Source organism: Psammomys obesus, unplaced genomic scaffold (assembly GCF_907164565.1).
Source record: "Psammomys obesus unplaced genomic scaffold, mPsaObe1.curated_primary_1811, whole genome shotgun sequence".
NCBI lineage: Eukaryota > Metazoa > Chordata > Mammalia > Rodentia > Muridae > Psammomys > Psammomys obesus.
The window spans coordinates 51,468-61,147 of NW_026585698.1; positions in this window are offsets into that span (position 1 = coordinate 51,468).

The following is a 9,680-nucleotide window of genomic DNA, read 5'->3' on the forward strand; positions in this document are numbered from 1 at the left end:
CTTGGTGCTTTCTCACATAGACCCCAGGGCAAGAAGCAGGAAGGGTCCTCACAAGAAACACAGAGGGACCTGGAGCCACTTGGACTGCTGGCACCCTGAGGTAGGGGGCATGTAGTTTGGGCAGTGGCCAGCTGGATCTGTAAAAAGGCCAGTTTCGTTAAGATGACTCAGTATCGGAATACAAACTGAACCTCAGGGTTTGTGTTCCAATCCTGATGAGGCAGCCTGTCCTTGATGACTCCCTGTCCAACTTTCTTCCCCAGACTTTCCATCCCTTTGCCTCTAGCTAAATTCAGGCTCAAGACAGCATTCCTGACATTTTATGGCCTCATGTAAGTTTTAGACAAAATGGACAATTTTCTATAAAGGAGTGAGAAAATAAAAAAAGGAAACTTACACATCTGTCGCCCCCCCCCCATCATTTACATCTGAGAGAAAAAAAGTTAATAATAGATACAGAGACAAACAGAATAGAGTGGGACCCAGGCAGCCTCAAGACCTTCCTCTCAGGTCCCGAATCAGAAGGCTGGTAGGAATCTGTGAATCTGCTGCATAACATTGGCTTGATCAAACTGCCCTTCACTATAATGTGAGACCTGCTGTTCGTCTCTGTCCCGCAGCCTGTGGAAGAGACAAAAACTGGAGAAAATTCAGACCAAGCTCACTTCTGGGGAACTCCCTGGCTCCCTCATTCTGCATTGTCCCCTAATAGACTCTGTCAGTCACCAAGCTCTTCTGCAAATCTGGGTAGTTTTACACACACACACACACACACACACACACACACACACAAGCACCCAATGCTATGTCTTTTCAGATGAGAGGCTGGCCTGCCACTCTTAAGAACTTGTCAAGAAGATTCACTGACCTGTGTCTGATGGCCCCATGCAAAACGCTTTTCCTTAGGGACACAGGGAGTCTTGGAGTTTATCACCAGGAATTTGTGATATACCTCAGGGTACACAAAGGCCAAAAGTTAGAACTTTTGTGTCAGGCTGGAAGTGTAGCTAAGATATAACCTGAAATGCTCAGCACGCATGGGAACTCTTTCCCCAGGGAGAGAGGGCAGCTGGTTCCTGGGCTTTCAGTGCCGGCATCTATCTGACTTGTCATTGAGTTCAAAGGTTTTAGCCAAGAGCCTGAAAATTTTTTCATCCTAAAATGTACAATATCAGTATACAATATACTCAGTATACAATATCATTGAAATAAGATTGGGGCTCCCACTTCTCCTTATTTGAAAAACAGGGAAGAACTAGCTGGGCAAGGTGGCTCATGCCTATAACCTCAGCATTCAGAAGGCTAAGGCAGGAGCTCGGTGGCACACACCTTCAATTCCAGCAAGAGGCATGTGAGTTCCAGGCCAGCCAGGGCTACATATTAAGACTGCCAAGAAAGAAAGAAACATAAGAAAGAAGACATTGTATTTGGTGGCAGTGGGGGTGGTTTTTATGCTTGGGTTTTCTTGTTCATGTTTGCTTGTATTTTGAGACAGGGTTTCACTGTTTAGCCCTGACTGACCTGGAACTCTCTAGACCACCTCTATGCCAATAGACAAAGCTGGCCTTGCATTCACAGAGATCCCCCTGCCTTTACCTGGAGTGCTGGGATTAAAGGTATATGCTAACAGGTCCAGCTCCCACCTTTCATTTTTAAAATTGTTTGTTTGTTCTGAGACAGGGTTCTGTAGCCTTGATAAGACTGGAACTCCCTCTGTAGACCAGGCTGAGCTCATAGAGACCTGCCTGCCTCTGCTTTCCTAGTGACCTCCTTAAAAAAGTAAAAGCAGAAATGAGAAAATTTATTAAGAAAAGGAAATCAGGGCTGGAGAGATGGCTCAGAGGTTAAGAGCACTGTCTGCCCTTCCAGAGGTTCTGAGTTCAATTCCTAGCAACAACATGATGGCTCACATCCATCTATACAAGGAATGTGATGCCTTCTTCTGGCTTGCAGCTATACTATAGACAGAACACTCATATATGTAAAATAAATAAATAAAATATTTAAAAAAAAAAAAAGAAAGAAAAAGAAAATCAGAGTCGTATGGCAGTGGCTCACATCTGTAACCCCAGCACTTGGGAGGCAGAGGCAGGTGGAGTTCCATGAGTTCAAGGCCAGCCTGGTCTATAGAGAGAGTTTGAGGACAGCCCAGGACTACACAAAAAGAAACCCAGCCTCAAAAATAAATAAATAGAAGGAAGGAAAGAAAGAGGGAAGGAAGGAAAAACAAAAAGGAAGGAGGGCAATCAGCCCCTGATGGTGGAAGTGGGCTAGGATGCAGGGAAAAGCACATGCTCCAAAGCCTTTTTGAGACAGTCTCTAGCCAGGAGTAGCCCTGAGCTTGCTCTGCAGCGGAGGCTGGCCACGAACTCCCCCTGCTCCACTTCCCATACAGCAACATGCCTAGCTCTTGTTTGTTTCTCTAGAGAGGCTCAGTATAACCTTTGATGGAGTTTTTGGCTATTTCAAGATGACAAGACCCAGTAGATGTGCATCTTGATTCTGATTTTGTAAAGTGTCCTTACCTTAGAAATTAAATCCTGAGCAGGCAATGGTGGAACACACCCTTAATCTAAACACTTAGGAAGCAGAGGCAGGGGGATCTCTCTAAGAGGCCTGGTCTAAAGAGTGAGTTCTAACATAGCCAGAGCTACATAGAAAAACCTTGTCTCAAACAATAAAAACAAACAAAGGAAAGAAAGAAAAAATAAAAGAGCGAGAGTGAATGCACACGCAGAGAGAAGGAGAAGAAATTCGATCCTGAAACACAAATGCAAATGAAATGTTGCCCACAGGTGTCAAGTGTCTTTCTAAATACTTGGCGGGAATAGTGGGTGTAGGTGGCTGAAATTCCGCAGGCCATCAAGTGACAACTGAAGCTGGGGAAAGGTCCACTGTGCTCATCAGACCACTCATACTGTTGGTGTTTGAATTTTCCTTTAAGGATCCTCAACATGATACCCACACCTGTAATCCCAGCACTCTGGGTGGAGACATGAGGATTGGGAGTTCAAAGCCAACCTTAGCTAAACAGCAAGTTCAAGGTTATCCTGGTCTATCTAAGACCTTGTGTCGATTTTTTTTTTTTTTTTCATGCATGAGACCCTGCATTCAGTGTCCAGCACCTCAAAGAAATAAATGTGGAGTTGGGAATATAGCTCAGCAGGTAGAGTATTTGCTTAGCATGCCAGAAGGCCTGGGTTCAATCCAAGAACCACATAAAACTGAGGCACCTGGGAGGAGGAGGTGGGATGATTAGAATTCAGAACCGCCTTGGACCTTTTTCAAAAAAAAAAAAAATAAGCAAGCATAAGTTGCACTAGAGGCTAACTGTGTGGGCTGAAGTGTATATTAGTTGGAACAAGATGTGGCTCTATCTGTAGGGGATACACAGTCCTTTAAAGCAGCTCTGGGAGGATATACAGCAGGACAGGGACTGGCTACCTGCCACAAGCAAAGTCACTCTGAGCGTGGAGTACGAAAGAGCTGATGTGAGCCCTGCTAGGGGCCAGCTGGGGTCCCTTGAACAGGAGAGGGTGGCTATGGGGAAGGTGAGAGGATTTGGTATGGGGAAGAGAGAGAGGCTAACTCAGAAAAGGCAGTACAGCCAGAAAGCTGCCTTTTCAAAAAAGTAATATTGTTTATACTGAAAGGACCGGGCCTGACTCCCACCCCCCAAACGTCACCAGTCCCAGGAACTAGGCCATAGGTCACCAATTCCAAGAATAAGAAAACCATAAAATTCCCTACCCAAGGAATAGCCTGGAGGTTACCACAAGAATGGGAAAGTATCTTATCTCAGGGTAGGGCACCTGTGCTGGGCAGCCCAATGAACTAACATTCCTTGGGGTCTATTGATAACTCAATATTAATTATGTTAGTTAGCCAATCACTTTGTAACAAGCTTGCCCTTGCTGAAGGTCATTCAATCCTGTAACTGCTAAGCTGGGAATTCCAGGTTCTTCCTCAAATCCCAAATAAAAACCCTGCCATGTAGCTGCTCAGGGCTCTCCTCTCTGCTCCACGGGGTTGATGAAGGTGGAGGGATTGAGCTTAAGCCCATATAAATCTCTTTGCTCTTGCATATGTGGTCTGGCTCCTGGTGGTCTTTGGGGACCTTAAGATCTAGGCACAACAATACTCTGAAAGCTCCAAGCTGGATGGGATGGCCCATGCCTTTGACAAGTGAACTTGAGTCATCTTGAACAGCAATACACACTCTTAACTTTTGAGCCATCTCTACAGCCTTTGTCTTTCCTGGTGTTTTGAGACAGGTCTTATGTAGCTCAGGCTGGCCTCAAACTCACTGTGTAACCAAGACAACCTTGAACTCCTAAGTTTCTTGCTCCTACCTTGTTGAGGCCTGCTTTAGACCTACTTTAGTTTTTAGCATAACTGTAATTCCTACATTGACACTTGCCTTCATCATTAAAATAAAACTGAAGCCATTTTTAGTCTCCATCTTGTTAGTATAATGTTCTCTTGGAATGTATACGACCTGAGATATGACTATAAGGAAGTGTAATAGGTGAAATGTGAAGGGTAGGAAACTATGCAGGCTTAGAGGTTTAGGATGGAGTAACTATTGCCCAACATTGTGCTCTAGGTTAGCTCTGTGTGGTGATTTGGGTATACAGCTAGTTTAGGAATAATCACTGCTTAACTAAAAGATAAATCAATAATAAATATCATAACTCACAAGAAATGGCACCCAACTAATCTAAGTATCCACACCCTTTAAATCATACTTTAACATAATTTAGTGATACAACCCAGAGAGATTCTTAAACAGGCCCAGGAGCAAAAGACAGCCTATTTGTGAGCTGACCTGAGACTTAACATAACAAAACTGGCTGCCCCTACAGTCTAACAGGAAGGGTACAGGAGCATGGCTTCCTTATAGTATGGCCGGCTCAGCTCAGTTTAGCAGCAGCCATGGTGGGAAAGAAGGAAACTGGGAGCAGACAGACCTCTAGAGAGAACTTGGCCTAAAACTGCATCTGAAATAAAAAATGCCATGACAGAGGGTGTTTTAATCCCTTTTGGCTTTGTTTTAGTTGTCATAGTTATGGATCTGGTAGCAATATGTTTAATGGTGATGGCTCTTCTTCATGCCTTCTTCAAGAAAGTTCAAGGAGAAAATGGGGAAAAAGACAAGGAATGGAATACTAAGTTACAGGCAATAGAAAGGGCCCTCTTCCTAATAAAAATTAGCTTAACAAAAACTAAAATTCAAAACTCTCTGGTTATAAGACACTTGTCATCTCTTTGGTAAGGGTCTACCAACTCACTGTAACAACAACTAAATTCCAAAATATTATCAACTGGGCTTTGCTTGTTACAGCCTCAATTGGCACAACTGACCCAAAACTTAAAATTTTCTTGTCTCTTTGCTTGATTTTCATTTAAAGGTTATGAGTTACAACGATATTGATTTGAGAAAAAAAAATATTTGAACAAGTTGGTGAAGGCACATACCTTTAATCCCAACACAAAGTAAAAATACAAAAAACAAAAAAAGGCAGATCTCTGAGTTCCAGATCAGCATAATTTACATAATAAAAGCCAGGGTAGCAACTCCTGCTGTTGAATCACTTGCAGAGATAGTCTAAGATTCAAAATGACAAAATTTTCCTTAAGGTTACAATTTAAGTTCTTTTTTCTTAGTAATAGATGTTATGACTGTACTGTTCTAAATATTGAAATCACATCAATTTTAGGTTTATGTAAAGAGAGATGATGTCATACCAAAGGCCAGCTAATCTCAGAAAATGGGACTTTCACAGGAAAACTGGTACAAAAGGGTATTTTGGCTTAAGAAATATGTTCTGTTGGTCAATGTAAGGACTCAAAATTAGTCTGGGAGACAAACATGCAAACCGCATGCTTCCCATGTCAAAAAAACTTTTAAATGTGAACTAAATTAAGGTGTCACATTGCTCTGGAAGCTGGCTTATCCTTTTAAATGTGAGACATTTTCAGGGGGGACAAATGTTGGTCATGTCTGATGCAAAAAAGACACAGGAGGCTTACTGGTGGCAAAGTACATGCCAGCCTAGTTAAGTCCCAAAAACTCAAAAATTATAATTCATATGTTTAAAAAGAAGAACTGTCCATGTCCATCCCATATCAAAAGGGGAACAAGACAAAAAAATAGCCACAACCAATGTAAAAAGCCAGGTACAAGATGCCTGGGGTATGCTTAAATGCTAAAGATAAAAAAGAAATTATATAAAGTTTGGCTATACAGGCATAACTGTTAATTTTGTATGAAACGGAGATGAGACAAAAATAGCTATATACATATATACACGTATATAAAAACCTAGGCCTAAGCCTCTAAACAGGTACAAGATGCCTAGGGTATGCTTAAACTCTGAAAAAAGGTTTATATAAAATTTACTTAAAACATGCCTTTTCTATTGCTCAGGGCAACCAGCTTGTCTCTCTAATGGGAGGCCTTCTCTCAGGAGATAGGTAGCAAATTGGCCTAATATAACAGGCTCCCAAGAGCCCAAAAACGATATTTTGATCTATACAACCTTGTTTTGATTTCAACATGATAATGATTGTATGTTCAATATTAATGATATATATTGCTGATCCCTTTACATGAGAACAACTCTGAAACTGACTGAGACATAAAAAAATGTCTCTAGCCAGAACTCTAACAATACATGGCCAATAAATCCTTGGCTATAATATCCTCAAAATTTATTATGCCATTCTTAAATAAAATTGGTTAACAGTTTAGTTTCATCCTGAATATCTCATACATTTATAATTTTAGAAGTGTATAATGCTTGTGAGAAGTTATATGTTTGCAGAACAAAAGGACTGGACACCAGAGGGGCTGGATCAAACCTGACAGAATTCATCCTTCCAGCATGCTGAGACATTGACATATCTGCTCCAGTATCTTGTGTGTTCCAGCACTCTGCTTGTTCCTTCCTCAACTGCTTCAGTTGCTATTTCTCATCAAAGCTTGCTCCCAAGAGAGCTTTGAAGAAAGCTACTAATCTCAATTAGTCCAGCATTTTAGACTGCTTCAAACAGGACTTCTATTAAGCCTGAAATTTCTCAATATTCAAAGACTGGACCACAAAAGTTAATGCTTGCTTAATTAACCATTTTTCAGAATTTCCTTTGGTCACCCTAACAGGATTTCTGCATGTCCAAAATGTCAGCTAGAAGAAATTCATGAGAACAACGTTCAATTTCCTTTAAGGGAGGTTGGGTACGCTTTTGGTTGTTTTCTGGGGCTATGAATGTTTATTGTCATTGAGAGATGGCTATAAATTATTAATGGTCTTATTCAGAGAGAAAACAAGGTTAGACTCAGGGATTCCTCTCTTTTCCTTTGTCTTTTCTCTATCTTTCTCTCTTAGATAAGGAGAGAGGGGTTAAAAAGAAAGAAAGGGGAATACAGGGATATCTTAAAGGAATAATAAGACAAAAGGTAGATTATTGAATCTACTCAACTTAAGGTTTTATTTGTTATTCTCAAATAAGGTTATTTTTAACTCTGGTATAGGATTTTGTATATTGATTCAAAAATAAGTCTATTTTTAATACATTGGTAAACTGTCATTACAGACTGTTTAGGGTACTAGGTAATACAAGTTAATGGCTAGATAATCAACTCATAGTCATGTCAGACACTAGTCTAATTTATCTCAGGAGTATACATTCTAGGTTTAACAGATAGATATGATTATATAAAGATGGTTACGTCCTCAAAAACTTCAGAGACCTGTAGAATATGGCATTTAAAAATGTCTTTACTATTTTCAAGATTCTTTGACAATGAGACAGGTCATCTCCTAGCAGCACCCAGCCTACCTCAATGAAGAGGATAAGCATCGAAGAACCTCCATATGGAAATGGCTTCAAATGTGGCAAACGTGCCAACCAGGCAAAAAGAAAATGCCCCCATTTCATGACAGACAGAATTCTGCCAAAAATAGGAAAGCTTAAATGCAGGACAAGCTGACTGCCAAAATCTGCCAAGACAGTATAAGCAAGTCCTAAATAGTTCCTGCTTCACATTTATGTCTGTCAAATATTCTGAGCCAGAAGGCTGAAGATGATGCTCCAACATTATACAGAGTTATGGGTGACTGTTCAGGAAGCAAACTGTCTCTGTCAGTTTTTTATCTTTTGGAAACTGCTAACGTACACTTCCTATTTACTCCAGTAACTAATTTTATTCCTTCTCGAGTCTTTGGTGGGGTTGAAGACCAAATAGTTTTAGTTCCATAATTAAGTTTTTAGAATTTAAGAAATTGTTTTCACATAATACCAATAACAATAAAGTTAATTTGGATATATAACTCTAAACTTGTCAAGATAGGATAGATAATCAAATACTTTCTCCTAATTTGCCAAATGCATGTAAACTGGTTATTGCACATGTAAATCTTACCTAACAGTTTTCATAACTTTTATAGTTATTATTGTATTGGAAGAAAAGGAGCTTTTTATTGGACTTAAAGGGGGAAATATTTGTATAATGTTCTTTTGGAATGTGTACAGTTTACCCACTCATGCAAATGCTGATTTCTCTATTCCACTATCTGGTTTCAATTCAGACATTGTATTGTGATGCTTATTCTAAGCATCACCTGTCTCAAGTTTGTTTAAACATTTGTTCTACCATTTGTTCCCTATATTGTCAATTAAACAACTAGCCCCAATGCTGAGCAATGGTCCAAATCCACCCATGACCTCCATTTTCCGGCAGGCAACCAGATTGCTACCATAGCATTCTACACCAGCTAAATTGGTGTGTTCCCCCCATTGGTCATCATAAACATTTCTCTGGGTAAGGGACGACTGACCATTGAGAGTCCAGCAACTTCCCAATACCCTTTGAGGCGGAAGAACCCCCAACCACGGTCTTCATTGGCTACTGTTGACCCTCTTTGCTGGACCTCCATTTAGGGCTTCACTTTCCCTTGGGAGAGCCTCCCACACGCGCACAGTTCCTTCTCCCTCCCCTCTCGCTCGCAGAGGAAAATCCTAGCGCTAGGTGGACTGTGCTCTCTCAGACAACTGTGCCCCTGGTCTCTGGCCAAAAGTTCACGAGCTATTGGATCACATAGGACCTTTCATCTGAATCACACCTTGCCTTTGGGATGCCTCTGGAAGGTCACTGACTTCTCTGCCTCCCAATGAGGAACACCCAGACATCCATTCCTCCAGTGTCCCCACTGGGATATCTTCTGGAGAATTTTAAAACATTACACATGAAGCCTGAGTTAAAGGGCTCTAAGCTCATAAGCCTCTGTAATAAAACTTGGCCTACATATTCTTTAGATAAGGGTTCAAATTGGCCAATTAACAGCACATTAAATCCCAATATTTTACAGGATCTTCTTAATTACTGTCAGCGATCTGGTAAACGTAAGGAGGTACCCTATGTTCAAGCTTTCACTCTACTCTAAAACTTCTCTCTGCTCTTCCTGTCCTCCTACCTGAATTCTTCTAGCTATAAAATCTCAACCTCAAGAGTTCTCTACCTTTGACCCTGCAGATGAACCTCCACCTCGCTGATCTCAACCCACAGCTTCTTCCTCTTCTACTCCCCCTTCTCCCTCTTCGGCTTCTCCAAAATCCTCACAACCTCTGTTGTCTTCCCCCTCCTCTTCTACTACCTCTTCTCCCTCTTTGCCTTCTCC